The sequence below is a fragment of the Nilaparvata lugens genome, unplaced genomic scaffold, assembly GCF_014356525.2.
Source record: "Nilaparvata lugens isolate BPH unplaced genomic scaffold, ASM1435652v1 scaffold3364, whole genome shotgun sequence".
Lineage (NCBI taxonomy): Eukaryota > Metazoa > Arthropoda > Insecta > Hemiptera > Delphacidae > Nilaparvata > Nilaparvata lugens.
The window spans coordinates 25,997-36,224 of record NW_024090409.1 but is presented as its reverse complement, the minus strand read 5'-3'; the positions used below and the strand labels follow the sequence as shown (position 1 = coordinate 36,224).

The window sequence follows — 10,228 nt, the reverse complement described above, 5'->3', positions numbered from 1 at the left end:
ATTATTCTTTTAAAAACTAAAAGTTCAATCAGCCGCCATTTTGGATAAAAGTATCATAGACGATTTTTATTGATGTCATCTCTCTCGTTTTGAGAAGGCTTTCAAGATGATGTATCACCAATGGGTATTTACATTCAAAATCTTTGAGTTACAACCCCCAAGTCACCCCCTTATGAGAGGTTGAAATTGAGTTGTATGTCAAAAGGTGGAGTAGGCTATTCGACAATACTCATCCTGAAAGTTACAGTATTATATCTACAACAGTCTCCAACTTATTGGAGGGTTGAAGACTGTGATGTTTTGAAAATAAATATAATTTTAATATAAATTATTGTTGTTTCTTCATTTTATTAAAGCAAAAATCTCCTTATTGGCCATCCAGACATTTATGTTTTTTCCAATGGGTGATTCAAAGCTAATACAAGCAAATGGCTGATACAAAGTCCAACAGCTGAAAAATAAGCTTACATGAGAAATATTTGAAATTGTCAGTTGTTGAATGATTACAAATCAAATGAGCTTTCTTTTTGTAATTATAGTGTCCAGCTGTTAGATTGCATATACACCTATAGGAAAAATCCATTGGTCTGAATAGGACTTGATGGTTCAATTAATTTTTATTCAGTTTTGTGTAAATTATTGTACAGTTGGGGTAGAGAATTTACTTTCACATTAATGTGGTTATTCAAAAGTTTTTATAAGATTTATAGTTTTTTAATGTAAAAATAAAGAACTGAAAAGGTTATTTTATTTAGAATTATAAGGTAATCCTTCTCTCTTTTCACAAAAATATTGTGAAAATGTATTTTTAAAAACGTTATTTTCATGTGAATTTTTGGAAATTTTCATGCGAAAGAAGTATCGTGTTTTCCAGCCTTCATTCATACTAACAAGATGGAATTCAATTAATATTTCTCTCAAACAAGAGAAGTAAAAATAAGATCTTCTTAATTTAAAATTCATTTCAATTATTATAAGAGATGAGAAATATTAAAATAATGAAAATTAGTTGAATATAAAAAAATATTTGAAGACATAGTACAGTATACTAACCTCAACAAAATGGGTGCGAACACTCGCACCATGTAAACAAACAGAACATTCATTCGTCCAAAACTAAAATAAGATTTAAACAAAACTATCTGAAACTTCAGAAATTATTGATAAATTGACCATTTACAATTGGCAATGCCAAATATTTTTGCGACGTCGAGAAGATAGATACGGTATTATTCAACTCCAGCACCTCAACAATACAACCGACGATTCGACAACGGAATACTGGCACCATCACAAGCCATTTTTAAAATGAAAAGACAAATTGACGCGGGCATCAGTAGCGCTAGTGAGGGAAACTTAGTTACTGATGACAGCGTCTCGAGCGCTAGTGAAGGAAACTTAGTTACTGATGAAAGCGCCTGGAGCGCTATAGTGATGTACACGTTATAATGGTAATGTATCATTATCAATAGTATTGTTATCCTTGTCTATCATTCAACAAAGCAGATAGCTTTTTCCCGCTTTGTTCCAGATCGTCTTAAAACAATGTATAATTAGTAGTAAACAAAATATTTCATCTTAATAATTAAAATTATAATAAGGTTTTTATTAAGATTGGATTATTGTTGAAATAAAATATTATTTAGATAATATATTAGATTATTGTAATGAGTGTGAATAATAGATAAGAAGTAACTCAACTTGTATATTGAATCAACATCAATATTATGTTACTAGGTAACCAGGGATACTACAATAAGATATCTACTGTGTTGTTTACTGTTTTGTTGGGGTGAGAATGTATGAACCGCACAATATGAGAGACTACCAGCGTGACACAGCTTCACAGGAAAGAACTACGTCGAGGACTATCGGCTTGAGATAACAGTAAAAGTTGTGACATAAACGCCCTATACCATGGGATATCTACTTATGCTATTGTTTCTCTATGGTTTCATCCTGTAATTCTTCTTCTTCTTCTTCTTCTTCTTCTTCTCTTCTTCTTCTTCTTCTTCTTCTTCTTCTTCTTCTTCTTCTTCTCTTCTTCTTCTTCTTCTTCTTCTTCTTCTTCTTCTTCTTCTTCTTCTTTACTTTCCTCGGTTAGGCGCAACCGGTGTAAAGAAGTTGTTATAATATTAAAAATAGTAAGCTTTAGAATACGGTAATCTATCACTGCAATGATATTATCATGACATAATGATATCCCGCAATTTATAAAGATTAGCAGTTTATTTGAAATATTATAGGATGATTTTCCTCTCTAATGTGTTTAGATTCAGGAAAAACTGAAAGCTTCAATATTGAGCATCGGGATATAATTATGGTATTGGTGAAGCTCCAGGGTAGGCTATTAGTTGATAACCAATAAAAGTTGAGCTCCACTGTCATTGGTCGAGACAATACAAGAATAAGTTTCTATTTAGCCCAGTAAACGAAGTGTTATAGAGGGAAAAGTTTGGAAGACAATTTTTGACCCCGCAGTTCTGTTTAGAGTAGTGAGGAGGTAAAGATATCAAAAGTCCCCACCCCTACCCTTACCCCATACGTCCTTCAAAGGTACCATTTTTTGTTACTCGTATATAACTCGTGAACTATGCATTTTACAGACATGACTATCCCATAAGAAATTGAAGCTTACCTATGATATTGATCTGAAAACTTTTTCTATATCTCTTCCACTTTTCGAGATATCCACTCTAAAAGATGTGACATTCCTGAAAAAACACATTCTCCCCTCAATTTTTTGCTAGTTTTGCTTTTATAACTTTTTGAATATCGATGGGAAGAATCCATGCTGATCATGAGCTTATAGAGCATCAAATTCTCTTCAATTTGATGTATAATTTCACAAGTTTACGCACATCCCCACGACTGTTGCAGCAGCTTCAATGTTGAGTATGAGATCTTCAGTTATGCAAAAATAGACCAGTTGACAAAGGAATTTGGAGAGAATGTTTTGAACACAATTTTTGACTTCACAGCTTTGTTGGGACCAGTTAGGGGGTGAACATATTAAATGTCCTCATCCCTATCCCTGTTCTAAAGGGATGAGGGTAGTTTAAAAGTTGCATTTTTCAATGTTTGCTTACACGCTCATATCTTGAGAAAAATGCGTTCAACCGACAAGACTAACTATTCAGAAATGAAGCTTGATAAATTCTCTACAATATTTGTTCTTTGTGATTTGTGATATATCTAACAGTTTTCGAGATATACGCTCTTAGAAGTGAAGTGGTCAAAAATTGTCTTCCAAACTTTTCCCTCTATACCCTTTTTCGAGCATTGATTGCCTGTAGTAATTGGAAAATAAAACTGACACAAATTGACATGACAACTTGATGCTTTGAATCAGTCTACCTATTCAGGCGTATGATGCCCGGCAACACGAAGGACACATGAATCGGTGGTTTTAATTTCTACTTCAAGGTGGGCGTCCACTAGAACAATATTTTCGTCCGAACTAGCATCGGCCGAAAACTACTGAACGATCCCCCAACAAAGAAAGGAATAGATGCTTGTTTATTGCAACAGGTTCATACGGCCGTGCACGGTCGTCTCCTGCCGATCAATTTTTCGATCCGAATTGAATAAGATTTTCCGGCTCTATACGGCCGAACTAAGTGTTCCTAACCTAAAATTGTTTCACAGTCTTGTTTGTTATAGCTCTAATTCACTAGATGAATTGCTCTACCTATTCCGTCAGGTGCCGAATCTTGCACCCTGAGATAAAATATATATTCAATATAGAGAAATCTACTAAGTACTAGAGAATTTAATATATATATATTTGGATTGTTAGTTGACAATTTATCAAGTTGATCTCAAAGAACCTATTTTTTAATTGAATTGTCCAAGTCGACAAGTATTAGCAAGCGCATATCGCAGCTACATGCAAAAGGATGCATATGATTTTAAGATAAAGGCACATGGTAATGATTCGTGCCATAAATCTAGAGTATAAAGTTTAGCCTGTGATATATTACTGATTTCAATTATTGTTCTATTTTTATTTATATTATATTTTTATCGCTCTTTATATATTTTTTGCCTCGATCTATTTTTTTGCGTTATTTGTTTAATATATGTATCAAAATGTTTATGGTGTGCAATTTATTTTATTCCTCAACACTATAGTATAAGTATCATATTTATATATATTTATTTTTAATGAATTACAAGAGTTATAGGGGAAGCCCATACCTAGGCCTAGAAAGATTTTTATGAGACTGAATTCTATTAAAAAACCAAGACTAATTATATAATTATATCAAAAATATTCATGCTCTACCGACTGATGCCAAGCAGGAGGCTAATCGTTATTTAAATATAAAGAATAATGTGACATAAAACATGGCGCCCAAACGTGATAGGCCACGGATACGACATAAAACATGCCGTACCAACGTGGGACTGATGATGAGAGCCGAGCTCATTGAATAATTATTTGAAATTAAGTCAATACCCATATTGAAAAATATAGATAACTTATACGAGTATGGAGGAAAACAGGCAAAGTAAAATTTGTATTACTTTTTGGGGAATCAATAGCTTTAAATAAAGAGAAATTATATGTCTTAAAGTAAATTTTATATTATTATTGTAGAAAATATATTTTATAGAGAGAGCTATTATATTTTATGGGCCTAAACTGCTAGTCAGAAATCAATGAATAGTATTATTATATTATAAGAGCTTAAGTAATAAATAGGTTACCTGGCTTGTAATGTCCATAGGCCTATCCTCATTTGTGTCCTTATTAATGCCTTGTTGGCCAAAACTTTCACTTTTTTAACAAACACTTGACACTTAATCCATTTTTAAAATATGAGTCTCTTTTCGTCCACGCAAAGTAAGGTAGCAGACACACTGCAGACGGCGATAGTAGCGGAGATCGACGCTGAGGGGGCGCGATGGAGTCCAACGCCCAGATCTCTTCAATCACCGCCAAGAATCCTGTGAACAGTAATAAACCGTTAAATGTCTCCCAAGAAGCAATAAGAAGGGTTATAGTAGAGGGGATGATCAAGTCATTTTCTAATAGTTTAGAAAAAACAATGACCATGGTAATGAAGGACTTGAAGGCGGAAATGAAGGAAATGCGGGAATCATTGAAGGATACATCGGTAAGAACGGGTAAGGAAACTGCGGACACAATACCAGCATCTACGCTGAAAATCAAGAACTAATTACAACCGATTTAACAGCAAAAATAGATACTGTCACTTGTGAGTTAAACGAAAGAATAGATAACCTACCAGCACAAAACACTTCGCAAATTCATGAAATAGCTCACCCAAATTCTGATATAAATCAAAACATAGTACAACTTAATTCATTGGAGACAGCCGTTGGAGAACAGCAATTATTTTCATCTGAATTAAATGCCGAAGTAGTAGATAATGAAACAGAAGCTTCTAGTCATTGGAAACAGGCCCAAGAGAAGTTAGTACAACTTGAAAGTCAAATACATCAATTCTGCACGAGAATATAGAGCCTATTCCCATAGCAACGTTTGATTCACTACACAGTTTCAATGAATTAGGCCGTTTTGACAATACAGACCGCTATCTCCAACCTAAAGAATTTATAGATCAGATAAAACTAGTTCAATCATTAACACCCACCTCTTGGAATTTTTGGCGTCTTCGATTATCCAGTTTGTTAAGCGGTGAACCTCTGATGTTCTTCCAGATCCATAATCACGAATTCAGGACGTTAGACGAGTTCAGTGCAGCTTTCCTGGAACAATATGGAGTAAAAATAGACAAATGGATGCACTAGCCATATCATTGCTTGTGAGTTTAATTCTAGGACAGACGACACATCCATCAATTTTGTTAATACCCTTAAACTGAAAAATGCTCAATTAGATGAGCCAATGTGTGATTCAGTTTTAGCAAATATAATCGTAAAAAAGCTACCTTTCCAAGTCAGAACAGCATTGGCTACACAGCCAATAACTAGTTGCAAACAGCTGATAGATTATTTATACAATATACAATCTATGATGGCAATATCAAATCACCGGTCAGATCAAATGTATGCACAGAATCAACCTAATTCAAAAATTAATCAGTACACCAGCCAAGCCTATGAATCAGTACCATATGATTGCTCACGACCTACTCCTCAATTTGAACACCGAAATGATCATAAACACAATAATAATTGGAATGATAGAAGTTTTCAAAATCGCCAAACAAACCATTATCCACAGCAAACCTATCAAAGAAATTATTATGATGGCCGTGATCGATTAAACTCAAATAATGGTTACACTCAGAATAATTATAATAGAAATTACAAACCGCCACCTCATCAAATAAATACAAACTACACCATAGCGCATGCAACAGGATTGAATCAACAAAAAACCCGGAACCCAGCACCCAACGACCCGCCACCAGATATACAGAAAACTACAACTAATAAACCAGGACTATATGATACCCCCAATATCCAACCACAAAAAACCGCCGCCAAACATGCAATTAAAGCCAGCCGCAAACATCAACCCATTTTAAGTATATTGTTTCCCGCCGAAGACCCATCACCGCCAGAGAACACAAACAGCCGCCAGGAGGAGACTGCCACCATACTACCTGTTTTGAACACCACCAAGCATTCGCGCACAGAATCCATGCACCCGCACCAATGGACACCACCGAAGCAGACAGAGGACTCCAAGATAGAGGACCAAGAGGATGACACCAGGGAGGACGGACTACCGGACCAAAGGAGCGACCACCGCAAGGCCCGGAGACGGAAGCGCCCGAGGACACCCGACCGGCATCAAGAACGAGAGGACGGCATTCGGGAGAAGAGGTACCAGCACCGCAAGGCCCGGAGGCGAAAGAAACGCAGGAGGAACCGCGCGCGCGCATACCGGCCGCATGCACGATTTAAACGCCCGAGGAGGATACCAGATCGTCACCAGGATGGAGGACAAGAAAATACCAATGACGGCATGCATCCGCGGCACATACGCTTTAAAGGCTATGATCAGCGATCGTCGTCGTCGTCTTCTTACAGGGGTAGGCATTAATACCTACGACGACGATCGCTGATCATAGCCTTTAAAGCGTATGCGTGCCGCATCCGCGGCACATACGCTTTAAAGGCTATGATCAGCGATGTGACCGAAAAAAGGAAGCAAATAATTGGAACAAAAATGGAACTGGTAACAAAGCAACTATGGATTCATGCCAGGAAAGTAATGGAGTGGACTACTTATGGAGATATATTAAGGATAAACGGTGTTTGAGAAGAATGGAAGCAATAAAAGTAATATAAAGAAAATGAAAGTACCTGGATATTATGCTATTGAAAAGATGATAAATGTTTGGATATGGTGTTTAATGTTTTTTATAATGGCTGTGATAATATTGAAAAGTGATGCTATAATTAAGACCATGTTATTGTTGAAAGAATTTATTAGTGTTGATTGGAAGTGCTATATTATTGAATTGTTTATTATGATGATGAAGCCTAATAATGAATTTAAGTGGATAGTCTTGAAAGAAAATAAATGGAAGGCTTTGAATCAATTAAAAGAAATTATTATTAAAGGAACAAGGAGTTATTTGAAGAAAGAATACACAAGATACAAGGGCTTGAAATTTATGAAGGATAGATTAATAATAGGGCAGCCTCAACAATCAACAGCAGATAACCAACCGGCCTACAGCAGTATAGCTACAAGCAGAAAGCCAAAAGATACGGGAAAGCCACGAAATTTCCACATGCAATATCATTGAATTTGAAATAAATATGATAAGTAATCAAGGAAAACACCACTATCAAGCCAATTACTAACCTTTCTTAATAAATTTAATATTGATGAGGCCACCTCGTGTCAACAAATCAGATTTTTCGTTTCCTTCCAACTATCAAAACCTGCAACAAGCAAGGGAGTAATTTTTGATTATGTAATTAAATTAGTTACATCAAATAAAAAAGGGCATAAGCGGGAATAAAATATTTAAAATTTGTTAATTACCTTTAAAGAGAGAAAATATAGCAGTTAGGTTAATTACAAGTTTCGACAACCAGTTCTGACGTAAGCAATATGAAACGTAGAACAAGCAGTCAGCTGGCCAAAGCCACCCGAATCGAACGTAGCGCTCAACATGATTATAAAAAAGTATTGTAACCCCAAAAATGTTATTTATTATTGTTATTTATTATATTTATCAATGTTAGTACATTTATTTATATGTTTTATATTTATTACCGTAGTTATGCCATGTTTGTACCCTGAAAAACCTAAAGTGACTGCTAGCTACCAAAAAACCAAAGAGCCATTAGCAAAAGAAAAGTATTGTACCTGATGTATAGAAAATTATTTATATTAAGACCTAAGAAGTACTATAAGATATAAGCCCAGAAGTTTTGTAAATCAAAATTATTGTCTGAAAAGAATCAATTGTGAGAATCATGAAATGTGTGTAGTTAGGTTGGCGGCCCTGCGAGCGGCAAATTTAAAAATATTATGTTTTAAGTGTTGTAAGGAGGAATGCGTTTAGAAGAGTATATTTATGATATTTTATGTGTGTTGAGGAGGAGAATTTGTTATTGTATTTGATAAAGGTCTAAAGGAGGTGCAGCAGATAGGTCTGCGAATTGTGATAAAAGTCTGAGAGTATAATTTATAAATGAAGTATGGTATATATCGATGTATTGAAGGGTGGATTTTCATTAAAAACATTGTGATTCTCAAATATTTTGAACTCAAATCCAGGGGCGCGTGTGAAGTATCGAATTTGGGTAGATAAAAATCCCTAACTGAAATAGTAATAGGTCTGAAATAAAGTAACTGGCTAATATCGCCAAATAGATAACAATTAAGATTAGATAGCATCAGCTTGTTCTGGCTAAACGGTACAAAAACCTAAAAAGGATTTGAAAGAATTTGTTGCTAATAAAATATTATTATATAAAATATTTTGAAGATTGAGGTAGGTATATGCATTCAGGGATCGGCGACCTAGAGATTGATCAAATCGAGCAACGTAGAATCTGACCAACCCCTTGGCAGAGCTCTATTGCAACAAAACAGTATGCAATGTGAAAGAACACATGATCACGTGGCTAACTATTAGGTAGCATGAAACAAATATTAGTGTATAGAATATTAGCTAGCATGTAGAGAGCATAAGTAAAAAACCTAATAAAAATAATTAAGTGTATTCAGGAAATAGGAGGTACCAGGCGCATGAATACTGAATCAAATTTGCATGCACCAATAGCACAATAGCAGTTAATAGGCGGCAACTGTAGGCCAATTCAAAAATATTTCTATATATTTATATAAATGTTCTGGATTTATGTTAAAATATTGTATAGTCTATGTTATCGATATGGCTCGAAGGCAAAGAAATTATTAAACGCACAACCTAAGTAATAATTTGATATTTTTGTACGATCTATTTGAACCTAAATGGCGGAGGACTAAGATATTCAAATTTTATGTTAATTTGAAAGTCGGAAGTAAGATTTGTAAAATTGAGAAAGGAGAACCATCACTCGCCAGCCAAATGCCACCATGAGAGGACCCTAAATATTTTAGAGCGTAATACCTTGCTAATAAATTGTAAAAGTTAAAGTTAGATCAAATTATTAAATTTCCTAAAGGACTTTGTGATGCTCTTGTAAAGCAGAAGTCATTTTCAATTTTAAATAATTTATAACCCTTGGAAGAGACGATTCCGGCTACCATATCCAGGACCACAAGGAGTTGGATCGACATCGGCGGCTTATAAGAGATTTTGACACGTGAGTGATAAATATTGAATTAGTGATGGGCGCCCTAGTGCTTCGAATCTATCTAATGATCAAAGCTAGCTCGTCGAAAGGGTTTTTATTATAAATTAAGAATTTAATAAGAAAAATACTTGCGCAAGTAAAATTAGTATGAAGGTATTTTATTGAAAGAAAAAATGGATCAATACATTTCAGAGAATTCTATTGAATCAAGGAAGTATAAAATCTAGGCTATTGAAATATTCATATGATATTAATTTGCGATATAATTTGCGATAGTTTGTTATAGCTCTAATTCACTAGATGAATTGCTCTACCTATTCCGTCAGGTGCCGAATCTTGCACCCTGAGATAAAATATATATTCAATATAGAGAATACTAAGTACTAGAGAATTTAATATATATATATTTGGATTGTTAGTTGACAGTTTATCAAGTTGATCTCAAAGAACCTATTTTTAATTG

General features: G+C 34.7%; 1 long non-coding RNA gene across 1 annotated transcript; it reads right to left on the bottom strand.

Moving 5' to 3' along the window:
• Window positions 1-4,901: 4,901 nt before the first annotated feature.
• LOC120355604 lies at window positions 4,902-7,929 on the bottom strand. Its single transcript, XR_005573678.1, has 3 exons — window positions 7,817-7,929; window positions 5,625-5,739; window positions 4,902-4,953 (listed from the first exon to the last, which is right to left on the bottom strand). It is a non-coding gene; the product is annotated as an uncharacterized LOC120355604 (long non-coding RNA).
• Window positions 7,930-10,228: the final 2,299 nt, after the last annotated feature.